Genomic DNA, 15,751 nt, shown 5'->3' with positions numbered 1-15,751 from the left:
GTAAGTGACGGAGTCAGCAATTTTGTGCTCCATCACAACTCTTATCAGTATGGGGGTCTGGAGAACACCGATTCTGTTAACAACGTAGCAGACAAGGCGGCCCATGACCAGACAGGCCCTTCTGGCATTTGCCAGAATTCCCAGATGGCCAGTCCGGCCCTGTATGTACATGTATGGTGGCTGTATATGTGCGGGGGGAGGCTGTATATGTAGGGGGCTGTACATGTGAGGGACTGTACATGTGCAGAGGGCTATATATGTAGGGGACTGTATATGTAGAAGGCTGTACATGTGCGGGGGGCTGTATATGTAGAAGGCTGTATATGTGGGCAGCTGTACATGTTTGGGGGGCTGTATATGTAGGGGGCTGTATATGTAGAAGGCTGTATATGTAGAAGGCTGTATATATAGAAGGTTGTATATGTAGAAGGCTGTATATGTGGGCAGCTGTACATGTTTGGGGGGCTGTATATGTAGGGGGTTGTATATGTAGGGGACTGTATATGTAGAAGGCTGTACATGTGCGGAGGGCTGTATATGTAGAAGGCTGTATATGTGGGGGGCTGTATATGTAGAAGGCTGTATATGTGGGGGGGTTGTATATGTAGAAGGCTGTATATGTAGAAGGCTGTATATATAGAAGGCTGTATATGTAGAAGGCTGTATATATAGAAGGCTGTATATGTGGGGGGCTGTATATATAGAAGGCTGTATATGTGGGGGGGCTGTATATGTAGAAGGCTGTATATGTGGGGGGCTGTATATATAGAAGGCTGTATATGTGGGGGGCTGTATATGTAGAAGGCTGTATATGTGGGGGGCTGTATATGTAGAAGGCTGTATATGTGGGGGGCTGTATATGTAGAAGGCTGTATATGTGGGGGGCTGTATATGTGGGGGGCTGTATATGTAGAAGGCTGTATATGTAGGGGACTGTATATGTAGAAGGCTGTACATGTGCGGAGGGCTGTATATGTAGAAGGCTGTATATGTGGGGGGGCTGTATATGTAGAAGGCTGTATATGTGGGGGGGCTGTATATGTAGAAGGCTGTATATATAGAAGGCTGTATATGTGGGGGGCTGTATATGTGGGGGGGGCTGTATATGTAAAAGGCTGTATATGTGGGGGGCTGTATATATAGAAGGCTGTATATGTGGGGGGGCTGTATATGTAGAAGGCTGTATATGTGGGGGGCTGTATATGTAGAAGGCTGTATATGTGGGGGGCTGTATATGTAGAAGGCTGTATATGTGGGGGGCTGTATATGTAGAAGGCTGTATATGTGGGGGGCTGTATATGTGGGGGGCTGTATATGTAGAAGGCTGTATATGTAGGGGACTGTATATGTAGAAGGCTGTACATGTGCGGAGGGCTGTATATGTAGAAGGCTGTATATGTGGGGGGGCTGTATATGTAGAAGGCTGTATATGTGGGGGGGCTGTATATGTAGAAGGCTGTATATATAGAAGGCTGTATATGTGGGGGGCTGTATATGTGGGGGGGCTGTATATGTAGAAGGCTGTATATGTGGGGGGCTGTATATATAGAAGGCTGTATATGTGGGGGGGCTGTATATGTAGAAGGCTGTATATGTGGGGGGCTGTATATGTAGAAGGCTGTATATGTGGGGGGCTGTATATGTAGAAGGCTGTATATGTGGGGGGCTGTATATGTAGAAGGCTGTATATGTGGGGGGCTGTATATGTGGGGGGCTGTATATGTGGGGGGCTGTATATGTGGGGGGTTGTATATGTAGAAGGCTGTATATGTGGGGGGCTGTATATGTAGAAGGCTGTATATGTGGGGGGCTGTATATGTAGAAGGCTGTATATGTGGGGGGCTGTATATGTAGAAGGCTGTATATGTAGAAGGCTGTATATGTGGGGGGGCTGTATATGTAGAAGGCTGTATATGTAGAAGGCTGTATATGTAGAAGGCTGTATATATAGAAGGCTGTATATGTGGGGGGGCTGTATATGTGGGGGGCTATAGTACATATGTGAGGGGCTGTATATGTGGGGGGCTATAGTACATGTGTGGGGGGCTGTATATGTGGGGGGCTACAGTACATGTGTGGGGGGCTACAGTACATGTGTGGGGGGCTGTATATGTGTGGGGGGCTACAGTACATGTGTGGGGGGCTGTATAGCTCGGGCTGCTCCTCCCTGCCCCCGTGCTGCTCAGTGATGGCTGCTCTGCTCGGACGTCAGCGGCCGCTGTGTTTGTACAGGGAGCAGCGGCTTCTCCTGCTCACAATGGTGGCGTCAGGCTGTCTCCTCTCCTCTCCTCTCCCTCCTCCTCCTCCTCCCCGATCTATCACACTCTGCTGCCGATATGTCCGGACCTCCATCATCCACAGCCTGCACGGCCCGGGCTGCACCGCTCTCCACTACTCCTCATAGAAGGGGAGGCTCTGACTGCTCGTGGGACTACAACTCCCAGCATGTCATATCTCTGACTGTTCGTCGGACTATAACTCCCAGCATGTCATATGTCGGACTGGTTGTGGGACCACAACGTTCAGCATGTCATATCGAATCACTTGCAATAAAGCAACTGGCACTACAAGTCACAGAATGAGTAGTAGTTATCCCGCATGTGCTGCGGACTCGGGAGCCTTCCCCTAGCCCAGCCGGGCTGTATCTGTGGGGGCAGTAGACACAGAGGCACTGCTGTATTAGGAGGAGGGCGCCCACGTCCTGCAGACCCCAGTGCTCCGTCTGTTCTGGGCCATCCGGAACCAGCAGCCGAGGTGACTGTACCCTATCCTGCCCAGCGCCTGTCACCTCCATGTGTGAGCCCCGCACCGTATGGCTGGCACATGGGAGACGAAGCCGCGGTCCTACCTGTGCTGCTGTGGCCCGGGCCGGTCCCTGGTAGTCCCTGTTGGTACTGGCCGATCACTGTTGGTCCCTGGTCGCCTGTGCATGTGAAGTCACAACGAAGGAAGCAGCAGCAGGAGGAGGAGGAGGAGCGGGAAGAACAGAGCACAGGGCGAGGCGGCAGTCAGGCTGGAGCCGCTCAGGCTGCTGTCAGGAGCATTACTGCGCACAGCTGGCAGCGGCCCAGGACACGTCTCCCACACACTGCTGCTGCCTGCCGGGCACCGGGACCGGGCTAGTGGTGGCGGCTGCAGGTGATGGAGGTCACACTGGCTGCAGGACAAACGTTATTGTGACTTTATGGCGGCCAGGTGGTGAGGGGGCACTGGTCAGTCCTCTCCACACAACACTGCTCCAGAAAGACAAACTATTCTCACCACATTCACCGGCCGGCTGCCACCAGTCACCGTCTGGCTGCCACCATTCACCTTCTGGCTGCCACCATTCACAGGCTTCCACCAGTCACCGTCTGGCTGCCGCCATTCACCTTCTGGCTGCCACCCATCACAGGCTTCCACCAGTCACCGTCTGGCTGCCACCAGTCAAAGACTGGCTGCCACCCATCACAGTCCGGCTGCCAACATTCACAGTCAGGCTGCCACCAGTCACAGTCAGGCTGCCAACATTCACAGTCAGGCTGCCACCATTCACAGTCCGGCTGCCACCATTCACAGTCAGGCTGCCAGCAGTCACAGTCAGGCTGCCAACATTCACAGTCAGGCTGCCAACATTCACAGTCAGGCTGCCACCATTCACAGTCCGGCTGCCACCATTCACAGTCCGGCTGCCAGCAGTCACAGTTCGGCTGCCACCAGTCACAGTCTGCGCCGTCCTCCGTAAGTCACGTGTTCTCACCTGAAAATTGTATGAAAAAAGGCGATGCGTGGATTTAGTTCACACTAATCACTGCCTACATTATCCACGTGCCATAAGGACGGAGACGATATTCGTTTTTCTTTTCACCATGGCCGTCTCCAGGCGAGTTAGGCTATGTGCACACGTTGCGGATTTGCCCGCGGATCCGCAGCAGTTTTCCATGTGGTGTACAGTACCAGGTAAACCTATGGAAAACCAAATCCGCTGAGCACATGCTGCGGAAAAAAACGCACGGAAACGCAGCGTTGTTTTTTCCGCAGCATGTCAATTCTATTTGTGGATCTGCAGCGTTTCTGCACCCATTGACTTCCATTGTGTCAGGCCAATCCGCAGCAAAATCGCAGGTTTAAAAAAGATCTGCGGTTTTGCTGCAGAGTTGGGTGCGAGAAATGCTGCAGATCGGGAGGGGGAAGAGTGTGTGGGCAGAGACTGTGTGTGCCGTGAAGATGTGTGTGCGGGTGTTTGTGTGTGTCTGCGGGGCTGTGTACGGGGATCGCGTGCATCTGCAGGGCTGTGTGTGTCTGTGCTTGGGTGTGTGCGAGGCTGTGTGTAAACAGGCACACGACAAGGATATGCATAGCAAAATAATGTAGTCAAAGAGATATTAATAGAAATGCCATGCCACAAGGACTAATATATATATATATATATATATATATATATATATGTATATATATATATTTTAGGGTAAATCGCTACCAACTATAGAACAAACGAAATATGGATCAATCAAGACCCCAAAAACGATCAAAAACCCAATATAACTGTGTAAATATCAACTTTATTATATAAAAAGAAAAATGTATACATATAAAACCAGAACAGATGTGGCTCAGCACCACAGGGTGCACAGGGACACCACTGAAAAGAGCATAAACGGAGCGCACGGAGCCGGGGTCAAAGTCCACTCATTACTAGTACCAGGTGGATTAAGAAGTCATTACCACTATGTTACAAAATATAAGTACCACCATCTGCGTACATAGATACTAAAGAGGGCCCAATAATATAAGTATCATGATTATACCTTACCTAGAAAACAGGGCAAACGAGTAGACTAGATCCAGGGTCCGTGCGTCCTCCGTGTGTGTGGGTCTGTATGTAGGCAGGCATCGTCCGATGGGACTACTAGTCCCATCCGGCTACTCCTGCTACAATGACAGGTAGCTGGATGATGGGACAGTATAGTCCCTTCATCCGGCTACTGTACTCAAGTGTACAAAAAACACACACACATATATACAAAGACAGTACATACAACATACAGAACATACAACATGGAGAACACAACATTCAGAACATACAACATACAGTGCATACAACATACAGTGCATACAACATACAGAACATACAACATACAGTATTTACAACATACAGAACATGCAACATTCAGAACATACAACATACAGTGCATGCAACATACAACGTACAGTACATACAACATACAGTACATACAACGTACGGTACAACATACAGTGCATACAACATACAGTACATACAACGTACAGTACATACAACGTACAGTACATACAACATACAGTGCATACAACATACAGTATATACAACATACAGTACATACCAATCACCTTGATCCCGAAGCCATTGCTCACCTGTAAAAAATATTAAAATAATAAACAAAAAATATACTCCCTGATCCGCAGAAATCCAATTAATACGGGTGTCCCACGAAGATCTCCCGTGGAGAGCTGCCACATCAGCTGATGCAACCGCTCTCCAGGGGCTCCGGCGAAACAATGACGGGAGGCTGCTGTGAGTATAGTTCATACTTTCACTTGCGGCACTGCTGTGTGGGAAAATTCCCACGCAGCTTTGCCAAAAAGTGAGAGCCTGAACTCAGGTAACCTTTTCAGTGATGCACTGCAGGAGCCATTGTCTCCTGTATGTGACTGGAGGCCTATAGAGCTATGCAGCATCAATAGTAAAAAGATCTAATGTTAAAAATAATTAAAAAAAAAAAGTTATTCTCACCTTCCGACGTCACCCGATCTCCTCAGCGGTGCACGCCGCGGCTGGGATGCTGTGTGCGAAGGACCTGGGATGACGTCATGGTCACGTGACCGCGACGTCATCGTAGGTCCTTCGCACACAGCATCCGAGCCGCCGCGTGCACCGCTGAGAGGCGGGAGGACTCCGGGGCCATTAGAAGGTGAGTATATCCCTATTTTTTATTTTAATTTTTTTTTTAACAATTATATGGTGCCCAGTCCGTGGAGGAGAGCCTCCTCTCCTCCACCCCGGGTACCATCCGCACATGATCCGCTTACTTCCTGCATGGTGGGCATAGCCACATGCGGGAAGTAAGCGGATCAATGCATTCCTATGCGTGTGGAATCCCCACGATTCCACAAATTAATGAACATTCTGAAATGAGTTTCCGCTCAGGAAAAAAACGCAGCATGTGCATACAAAATGCGGATTGCATTCTTTTAAATAGGATGCTTAATGTGAGCGTTTTTTGCGGTTTTATCACGTTTTTATAGTGTAAAAACCGCAAAAAAATCCGGAACGTGTCCACACAGCCTTAGTCGGTTTAATAATCAATACTATTGATCAGGCTTGGACTGACCCACTATGTGCTGGAGAAGTCCCTGGTGGGCCCCCACCGCTCAACCCCAAAATAGGGCCAATCTGACCTACTGCACGGGGTTCCAGGGAGGGGGATAGGGCCAGATTGTTCTCATGCTCAATTTTGCCAGCATCTAACTGATTGTCAGGCAGGGAGCATTTCTGCAGCTCCACAGCTGGCAATAGAAAATATCAGCTAAGCTCCAAGAAGCCCCTCCATATTCCAGCATAGAACTTCCTCTAGGATCTAGCAGGTAACAGGCCAGAAGATGCTATGTTGTTGAGAATCATCTTGAGAGGTCAGTGATTTCTGTTACACACCTGTCCCGGGTCTGGCCTCTGCTGCTTTCACCCTGATACTCATTGAAATGTAGCTCCCCGACATCAGCAGCACTCATGCAGCCCCACATAAGGGCACTGTCACTACCAGGTTTCACTTTTTGCTAAATGCATGGTGCCTACAGTGAAACATGGTGGTGGCAGTGTCCTTATGTGGGGCTGCATGAGGATTTTTTTTGTTTTTCTTCCCAATGCCGGACAGATTCCTCTTCACTATTGCACCTGCACTCACCCTCCTCTGCATTGCACTCACATTCCCATACCCAATATATTATTCACATAGTACAACTCCTCCATCCATCCTGCATGCTCCAATTTACTCTGGCGCCTTTCTACCTTATTTAAACCAGTCTAAACCTGTGGTTTCACTTTCTTCCCTAACCAGCTGTCTACATGGATATTTCTATAATCTTTTAATTTATCTCTATGACGTGCAGTGTTTTGCTCACCAGTGTTCAGATGTCATAGTCTATTATAACATTATCACATCAATGTGCACTGTTATGTGTCACAACCCCCCTCACAGGAGCTGGGGTATGGGTGTGACCCTTGGGAGGGGGGAGACCACTACTGTGATGTCACCTACAGACCTGGGTCAGGATAATTGCATTTTATGACGCATATAGTTAATGTTTTTCCCCCACCTTTGGATTGTGATGAGTAACTGCAATTCCCAGGACTAATGGGAAAAATAAACCTTCCACATCGGGCTCTACCCAAGGACACGTTCAATTATATTACATTTTCCATAATTCCTCCTCCTTTTTTATTATTGCATAAATTGACCATAGCTCATTCTAAATGTTTACAGACTGATATCAAATGACAACCAAGGTCCATTAATATCCCCCCTACATTTATCATACAGACTGCTGCACATTAACCCTCTGGTGCTCAGTGCATTAACATATATATATATATATACCTCATTGTGGTATGATCAGGTTTGTGTGGGATACCCTGGTGAGTTTATGGCTTTGTGATGCAGATGAGCTTAGGACCAGTTTCTTCTCCTCAGGACAAAAAAGTGTGAATGGTTTAATCCTGTTTGTTGCTGTGCAAACTCCCACATACATTCAGCGAGGGACTACTGCACCCAGCATCATGTTTATGACAATCTGACAATCACTAAGGATCACATCAGACAATATTTTCGTAGATTCATCTGGCATATTCATTTTTCCATCACCTGTAAGCAGATCATTTTTCTTTGGGGTTCTCCCAAATCAGCAGGCAGGGGCTTTTTAGGGAACCCCACAGTAACATGGATCCTTGCCTCCTCCTCAGCTTGAGACAAACTATAAGGGCTCATGCTCCGAGCTGTGAACACCTGGGTACCCCAGCACTATCTTCTCAGCACAGACTTGCATATACCCTAAGCGCTGCTACCTCAATTAGTTTCATAATAGACTTTTATACACTGCTTCTGATGAAGGCCTGACGTAAGGCGAAACGTTATATGAATATACAGTGGATTGCTTCTTTAAAATAAATATTTCTTATCTTTGCATCTACTTTGGAGTGCCAAATTCTTCATCTGTATTATATCTGTGTACATCCAGTCTGCCCTGGGTCCTTTGAGTACTGGCATCTCTCAGAGACAAATGGAGAACCACAGCACTTTAAGGCATGGATCCAGAGATCCGCTCTTGGTAGTCTCCCCCACACTCCACACTGGAAGATTCTCAAGGGATTGCTCATCTTCCTATTAGCTTACCCACACTAGAAAACTAGTTCAGGCACATTAGCCTTGCTACCTTATCCTCCCTCCCAGTAAATCTGACCCCTTGGGCTTACTTCCATCTTATCCTGCGGTGGTGTCAATGCAGATGGTACCTTTGGCACAGACACAATCTTTCCCATATCAACTACCACCCCATTAAACACTAGGGGGATACAGTCATCTGCTGCAGTTGTAGATGAGGATGTCATCACCACTAAGATCATCTGAAACATTCATTGCACAGACATAGGAGGATTATAATAGGGGCAATAAGGGCTACAGCCCAAGACTCCAGGAGTGCCCATGCCCAGATTGCCCTCACTAGAATGTTTTGGGCACTGCCAATTGCGGCGCAAATACCCTGTTAGGAGGTATTTCCTGGAGCTTCCATCACCTCTGCTGTCACATGCTGGCGCACGCCAGCATGTGCGCACCACAAGTACAAGTGGAGCCTCAGGGACCGGAGCAGAGCGCCAGGGGAATGGGAATAAGGTGAGTATGTGGTGTCTTCTTTTAGTATGTGATGTGTGCCTATAATTCTAAATCTCTGGGCAAAACCGTCAACGAAAAAGACCTGGGTGTATGGGTGGATGACAAACTCATATTCAGTGGCCAGTGTCAGGCAGCTGCTACAAAGGCAAATAAAATAATGGGATGCATTAAAAGAGGCATAGATGCTCATGAGGAGAATATAATTTTACCTCTATACAAGTCACTAGTTCGACCACACTTAGAATACTGTGCCCAGTTCTGGTCTCCGGTGTATAAGAAAGACATAGCTGAACTGGAGCGGGTGCAGAGAAGAGCGACCAAGGTTATTAGAGGACTGGGGGGTCTGCAATACCAAGATAGGTTATTACACTTGGGGCTATTTAGTTTGGAAAAACGAAAACTAAAGGGTGATCTTATGTTAATGTATAAATATATGAGGGGACAGTACAAAGACCTTTCTGATGATCTTTTTAATCATAGACCTGAAACAGGGACAAGGGGGCATCCTCTGTGTTTGGAGGAAAAAAGGTTTAAGCATAATAACAGACGCGGATTCTTTACTGTAAGAGCAGTGAGACTATGGAACTCTCTGCCGTAGGATGTTGTAATGAGTGATTCATTACTTAAATTTAAGAGGGGACTGGATACCTTTCTGGAAAAGTATAATATTGCAGGGTATATATACTAGATTCCTTGATAGGGCGTTGATCCAGGGAACTAGTCGGATTGCCGTATGTGGAGTCAGGAAGGAATTTTTTTCCCAAAGTGGAGCTTACTCTTTGCCACATGGGTTTTTTTTTGCCTTCCTCTGGATCAACATGTTAGGGCATGTTAGGCTATGGGTTGAACTAGATGGACTTAAAGTCTTCTTTCAACCTTAATAACTATGTTACTATGTTATGTACTGTATATGGGTTATGTGAGGGCTCATTCTGTATATAGGTTGCTATGTGGGGGTTCATACTGTATTTAGGAGGTTATGTAGGGCTCATAATGTATATAGGGAGCTATGTCTGGGGTCTTGCTGTATATAGGAGGCTATGTAGGGCGTAGGGCTCATAATGTATATAGGGAGCAACAGTACAGAGCAAACTTTTGGACACACCTCATTTAAAGATTTTTCTGTATTTTCATTACTATGAAACTTGTAAATTCACACTGAAGGCATCAAAACTATGAATTAACACATGTGGAATTATATACTTAACAAAAAATTGTGAAACAACTGAAAATATGTCTTATATTCTAGGTTCTTCAAAGTAGCCACCTTTTGTTTTGATGACTGCTTTGCACACTCTTGGCATTCTCTTGATGAGCTTCAAGAGGTAGTCACCGGGAATGGTGACTCTTGGTCTTCCTTTCCTGGGGCGGTCCTCATGTGAGCCAGTTTCTTTGTAGCACTTGATGGTTTTTGTCACTGCACTTGGGGACACTTTCAAAGTTTTCCCAATTTTTTGGACTGACTGACCTTCATTTCTTAAATGATGGCCACTCGTTTTTCTTTACTTAGCTGCTTTTTTCTTGCCCTAATACAAATTCTAACAGTCTATTCAGTAGGACTATCAGCTGTGTATCCACCAGACTTCTGCTCAACACAACTGATGGTCCCAACACCATTTATAAGGCAAGAAATCCCACTTATTAAACCTGACAGGGCACACCTGTGAAGTGAAAACCATTCCCGGTGACTACCTCTTGAAGCTCATCAAGAGAATGCCAAGCGTGTGCAAAGCAGTCATCAAAGCAAAAGGTGGCTACTTTGAAGAACCTAGAAAACATGCACCGAACATGAATCAAGCCAGAATAGAAGAAAGATGACAGGGAATATTTCAATATATCACTTTTATTATTGTATAGTAACAGACAGTAACCAATAAAATATAAGGATAAAATAGCTATGTATATGTATAATTATACCATATATTTTTTTATGTGCACATATCAAGGAGATATATATATAGTGCAGTTCCCAATTTACACTAGGCAGGTCAAAAATATTTTGTATATATAAATTGGATACCCCAGTAAATAAAATTGTAGGTATAGAAGTAGAGATCATATGTAAAAGATATATAAAAAAGTTTATATATATAAAAATACAAAGCAGAACCTGAATGTATAAAAAATGTGTAGTTATAAAACAGATGTATATTACCACACGAGTGAAGTGATTTATATGTGTGTAAAATATAACATATAACATGCAGGGGATGCAAAAGAGAAAGTGCTATGTGCAGATTATATAAGGAACGAGTTGCTATGCAAATTCTATGTGTATAAAATATGCAAGAGATGCAAACCAAAAAGTGCAATGTGCAAGTTATATAAGAGACGGCTTGCTATATATGCCATGCATAATCTACATGGAAAAAAATGCTAAACGAACATATGATCCAATGCTACTTACTTATAAAACTGGGGGAGATATTTCCAGGACCGCCAATGTGTAACTATGTGCACCCCGACGTGCGTTTCGGACCCAAAAAGTTCCTTTGTCAGGGGGTATATTGAGTAGTGACCGAGGGGTTTATATAGCTTGTTGGTATGAGTCTAATTGCCGATGCCAGCGTCCACAGCATGCACGGCGCATTGCACTATTTGGTTTGCATCTCTTGCATATTTTATACACATAGAATTTGCATAGCAACTCGTTCATTATATAATCTGCACGTAGCACTTTCTCTTTTGCATCCCCTGCATGTTATATGTTATATTTTACACACATATAAATCACTTCACTCGTGTGGTAATATACATCTGTTTTATAACTACACATTTTTTATACATTCAGATTCTGCTTTGTATTTTTATATATATAAACTTTTTTATATATCTTTTACATATGATCTCTACTTCTATACCTACAATTTTATTTACTGGGGTATCCAATTTATATATACAAAATATTTTTGACCTGCCTAGTGCAAATTGGAAACTGCACTATATATATATCTCCTTGATATGTGCACATAAAAAAAAAACATATGGTATAATTATACATATACATAGCTATTTTATCCTTATATTTTATTGGTTACTGTCTGTTACTATACAATAATAAAAGTGATATATTGGAATATTCCCTGTCATCTTTCTTCTATTCTGGCTTGATTCATGTTCGGTGCATGTTTTCTCTGTTCTTTTAGTGGTTTCACTATACTATTTTGACACAGGTGGTGGCCGGGTTTACTGTTGATATTTGTTTATGGGTGGACTATTCATACATTGGTTATTCCCTCATATGTAATACCTGGTTTTACTCCTGTGTCCACTTTGAAGAACCTAGAATATAAGACATATTTTCAGTTGTTTCACACTTTTTTGTTAAGTACATAATTCCACATGTGTTAATTCATAGTTTTGATGCCTTCAGTGTGAATGTACAATTTTTACAGTCATTAAAATACAGAAAAATCTTTAAATGAGAAGGTGTGTCCAAACTTTTGCTCTGCACTGTATGTGTGGGGTCTTGCTGTATATAGGAGGCTATATGGGGGCTCAAACTGTATATAGGAGGCTATATGGGGTTCATATTGTATATAGGCAGCTATATTTGGGTTCATACTGTATATAGGAGGCTATATGGGGGCTCATACTGTATATAGAAGGCTAAATGGTGCTCATACTGTATACAGGCAGCTATGTGGGCTCATACTATATATAGGAAGCTATGTGAGGCTCATACTGTATATAGACAGCTATATGGGGGCTCATACTGTATACAGGTAGCTATGTGTGGGCTCATACTGTTTATAGTAGACTGTGGGGGGTCATACTGTATATAGGCAGCTATGTGCGGGCTCACACTGTATATAGGAGACTGGAGGATCATACTGTATATAGGAGGCTATGTGGGGGCTCATACTGTATATAGGTGGCTATGTGGGGGCTCATACTGTATATAGGCAGCTATGTGCGGGCTCCCACTGTATATAGGAGACTGGAGGATCATACTGTACATAGAAGGCTATGTGGGGGCTCATACTGTATATAGGTGGCTATGTGGGGGGCTCATGTTATGTATAGTGCTGTACATAAGAGAAAAACTTGTGCGCCGTGTTACACGTGCCGCTATCGCTCTTTTTTCATCTGAAGATGTGCACCAGAGGACCTGTGTGTTACAATGGGGAAATAAAGTATTTAGTCAGCCACCAATTGTGCAAGTTCTCCCAGATGAGAGAGGCCTGTAATTGACATCATAGGTAGACCACAACTATGAGAGTCAAAATGAGAAAACAAATCCAGAACATCACCTTGTCTGATTTGGCAAGATTTATTTTGCAAATTATGGTGGAAAATAAGTATTTGGTCATTAACAAAAGTTAATCTCAATATTTTGTTAAATATCCTTTTTTGGCAATGACAGAGGTCAAACGTTTTCTGTAAGTCTTCACAAGGTTGGCACTCACTGTTAGTGGTATGTTGGCCCATTCCTCCATGCAGATCTCCTCTAGAGCAGTGACGTTTTGGGCCTGTCACTGGGCAACAGGGACTTTTAACTCCCTCCAAAGGTTTTCTATGGGGCTGAAATCTGGAGACTGGCTAGGCCACTCCAGGACCTTCATATGCTTCTTATGAAGCCACTCCTTCATTGCCCTGGCGGTGTGCTTGGGATCATTATCATGCTGAAAGACCCATCCACGTTTCATCTTCAATGCCCTTGCTGATGGAAGGAGGTTTGCACTCAAAATCTCACAATGCATGTCTCCATTCATACTTTTATGTACACAGATCAGTCGTCCTAGTTCCTTTGCAGAGAAACAGCCTCAAAGCAAGATGTTGACACCCCCATGCTTCACAGTAGGTATGGTGTTCTTTGGATGCAACTTAGCATTCTATCTCCTCCAAACACGACGAGTTTGGTTTTTACCAAACAGTTCTACTTTAGTTTCATCAGACCATATGACATGCTCCCAATACTCTTCTGTATAATCCAAATGCTCTTTAGCAAACTTCAGATGGGCCCGGACATGTACTGGCTTAAGCAGGGGAGCACGTCTGGCACTGCAGGATCTGAGTCCCTGGCGGCGTAGTGTGTTACTGATGGTAGCCTTTGTTACAGTGGTCCCAGCTCTATGCAGGTCATTCAAGTCCCCCCGTGTGGTTCTGGGATTTTTGCTCACAGTTATGATCATTTTTACCTCACGGGGTAAGATTTTGCGTGGAGCTCCAGATCGAGGGAGATTATCAGTGGTCTTGTATGTTTTCCATTTTCTTATTATTGCTACCACAGTTGATTTCATCACACCAAGCTGCTTGCCTATTGCAGATTCAGCCTTCGCAGCCTGGTGTAGGGCTACAATTTTGTTTCTGGTATTCTTCGACAGCTCTTTCGTCTTCACCATAGTGGAGTTTGGAGTGTGGCTGTTTGAGGTTGTGGACAGGTGTCTTATGCTGATAAGTTCAAACAGGAGCCATTACTACAGGTAATGAGTGGAGAACAGAGGAGCCTCTTAAAGAAAAAGTTACAGGTCTGTGAGAGCCAGAAATCTTGCATGTTTTTAGGTGACCAAATACTTATTTTCCACCATAATTTACAAAATAAATCTTGCCAAATCAGACAAGGTGATTTTCTGAATTTGTTTTCTCATTTTGACTCTCATAGTTGTGGTCTACCTATGATGTCAATTACAGGCCTCTCTCATCTTTTTAAGTGGGAGAACTTGCACAATTAGTGGCTGACTAAATACTTTTTTCCCCACTGTACTTACATTACCTATCACATAATCTATCAAAGGGGATCATGTGACATGTCACGTGATACATTGGGTACCTGGGGGAGCAACAACGCCTTCCAAACTGCCTGGGGGCCTAGCTACTCTTAATCTGCCCTTGGTCACTGATCCTACCAAGCTTCCTGCCACTCATTACAATGGGAGGAAAATGGCCACTATCCCTACCTCGGGCGAGGATGCAGGTGAAAAAGCAGGGTTAGATTCTGACACAACTTTATGGCTAATCGTATCATCTGAACCATAATGGACAACCATCCTGCCTAAATCTGTGCCAAGCAAAACATTTGTAGGAGCAAATACACCTACATTATTTATCACCTCCTCCCTGCACCATACCTCCCAACTTATGAACAACAGAATGAAAGACAGATGATCCAGCGCCACAGCAAATTTTGGCCATGACCCTGGTAACACCCAAATCCACCCCCATTTACTATTTCTTTCTCCCCTGGCAGGAGGAGTTGTCAGATGGGCCCTTGTAGTGAGGGAAATGCGGCAGATGCCTGAGCCTGAGGGAACAAACCCAAATTCAGGACTATTCACTGTATCCAGAACAGTTGGGACTAGAGATGAACGAATTGATTCACGGGTCTCTGTCCTAGCGTGCAAGTCAGGACAGGAGGTCGCGAATCTCTAACCTTCCAGCATCCCCAGCGGACTTTGATTAGCTAGAGCTTGCGAGACATCATCTATGCATCCTGCTCATCTCTAGTTGGGATCTGTAGATTTATTTTTTGTTCATTCAGCTGTAGCCTACAGATCTTTGTCATCTTTCTGTAGGTTCACTACATGACATCTCGCTTTTTTGTGTCCGTAGGCCATATTCACATGTTCCAGAAATACAGTTTTTTCTTTTCTGCGGTTGTCCGCATCAAACTACGGTACGCAATAACAATCTTCTCTCCCTTATTTGTTGTGTTTTTGGTGCAGGAGTGAATCACATCCACTTTGCTTGAACAGTTAAACACAGCAGAATTTTTGCGCAAAAAAGCAGCAGAAAATACGCAGCATCTATGCTACATGTGAACACGGTCTAAATTTCCAAGCAAAATGGATGTGATTCCATGAAGTCTCCGCCACCTGTGGTCTGAAGACGCTGCTAAACACGGGATCAGC

At 44.7% G+C, this 15,751-nt stretch overlaps 1 protein-coding gene across 1 annotated transcript in view; it reads right to left on the bottom strand.

Moving 5' to 3' along the window:
• SMAD9 (SMAD family member 9) overlaps positions 1–3,435 on the bottom strand; it is a 43,532-nt gene extending 40,097 nt beyond the window's left edge. Inside the window, exon 1 of the mRNA XM_069758955.1 lies at positions 2,849–3,435. The gene's annotated coding sequence lies outside the window, so the exon portion shown is untranslated. The remainder of the gene's footprint in view (positions 1–2,848) is intronic.
• Positions 3,436–15,751: the final 12,316 nt, after the last annotated feature.

The sequence above is a fragment of the Ranitomeya imitator genome, chromosome 3, assembly GCF_032444005.1.
Source record: "Ranitomeya imitator isolate aRanImi1 chromosome 3, aRanImi1.pri, whole genome shotgun sequence".
NCBI lineage: Eukaryota > Metazoa > Chordata > Amphibia > Anura > Dendrobatidae > Ranitomeya > Ranitomeya imitator.
The sequence above is the reverse complement of the archived record's forward strand: the minus strand, read 5'-3'. Positions and strand labels throughout refer to the sequence as shown.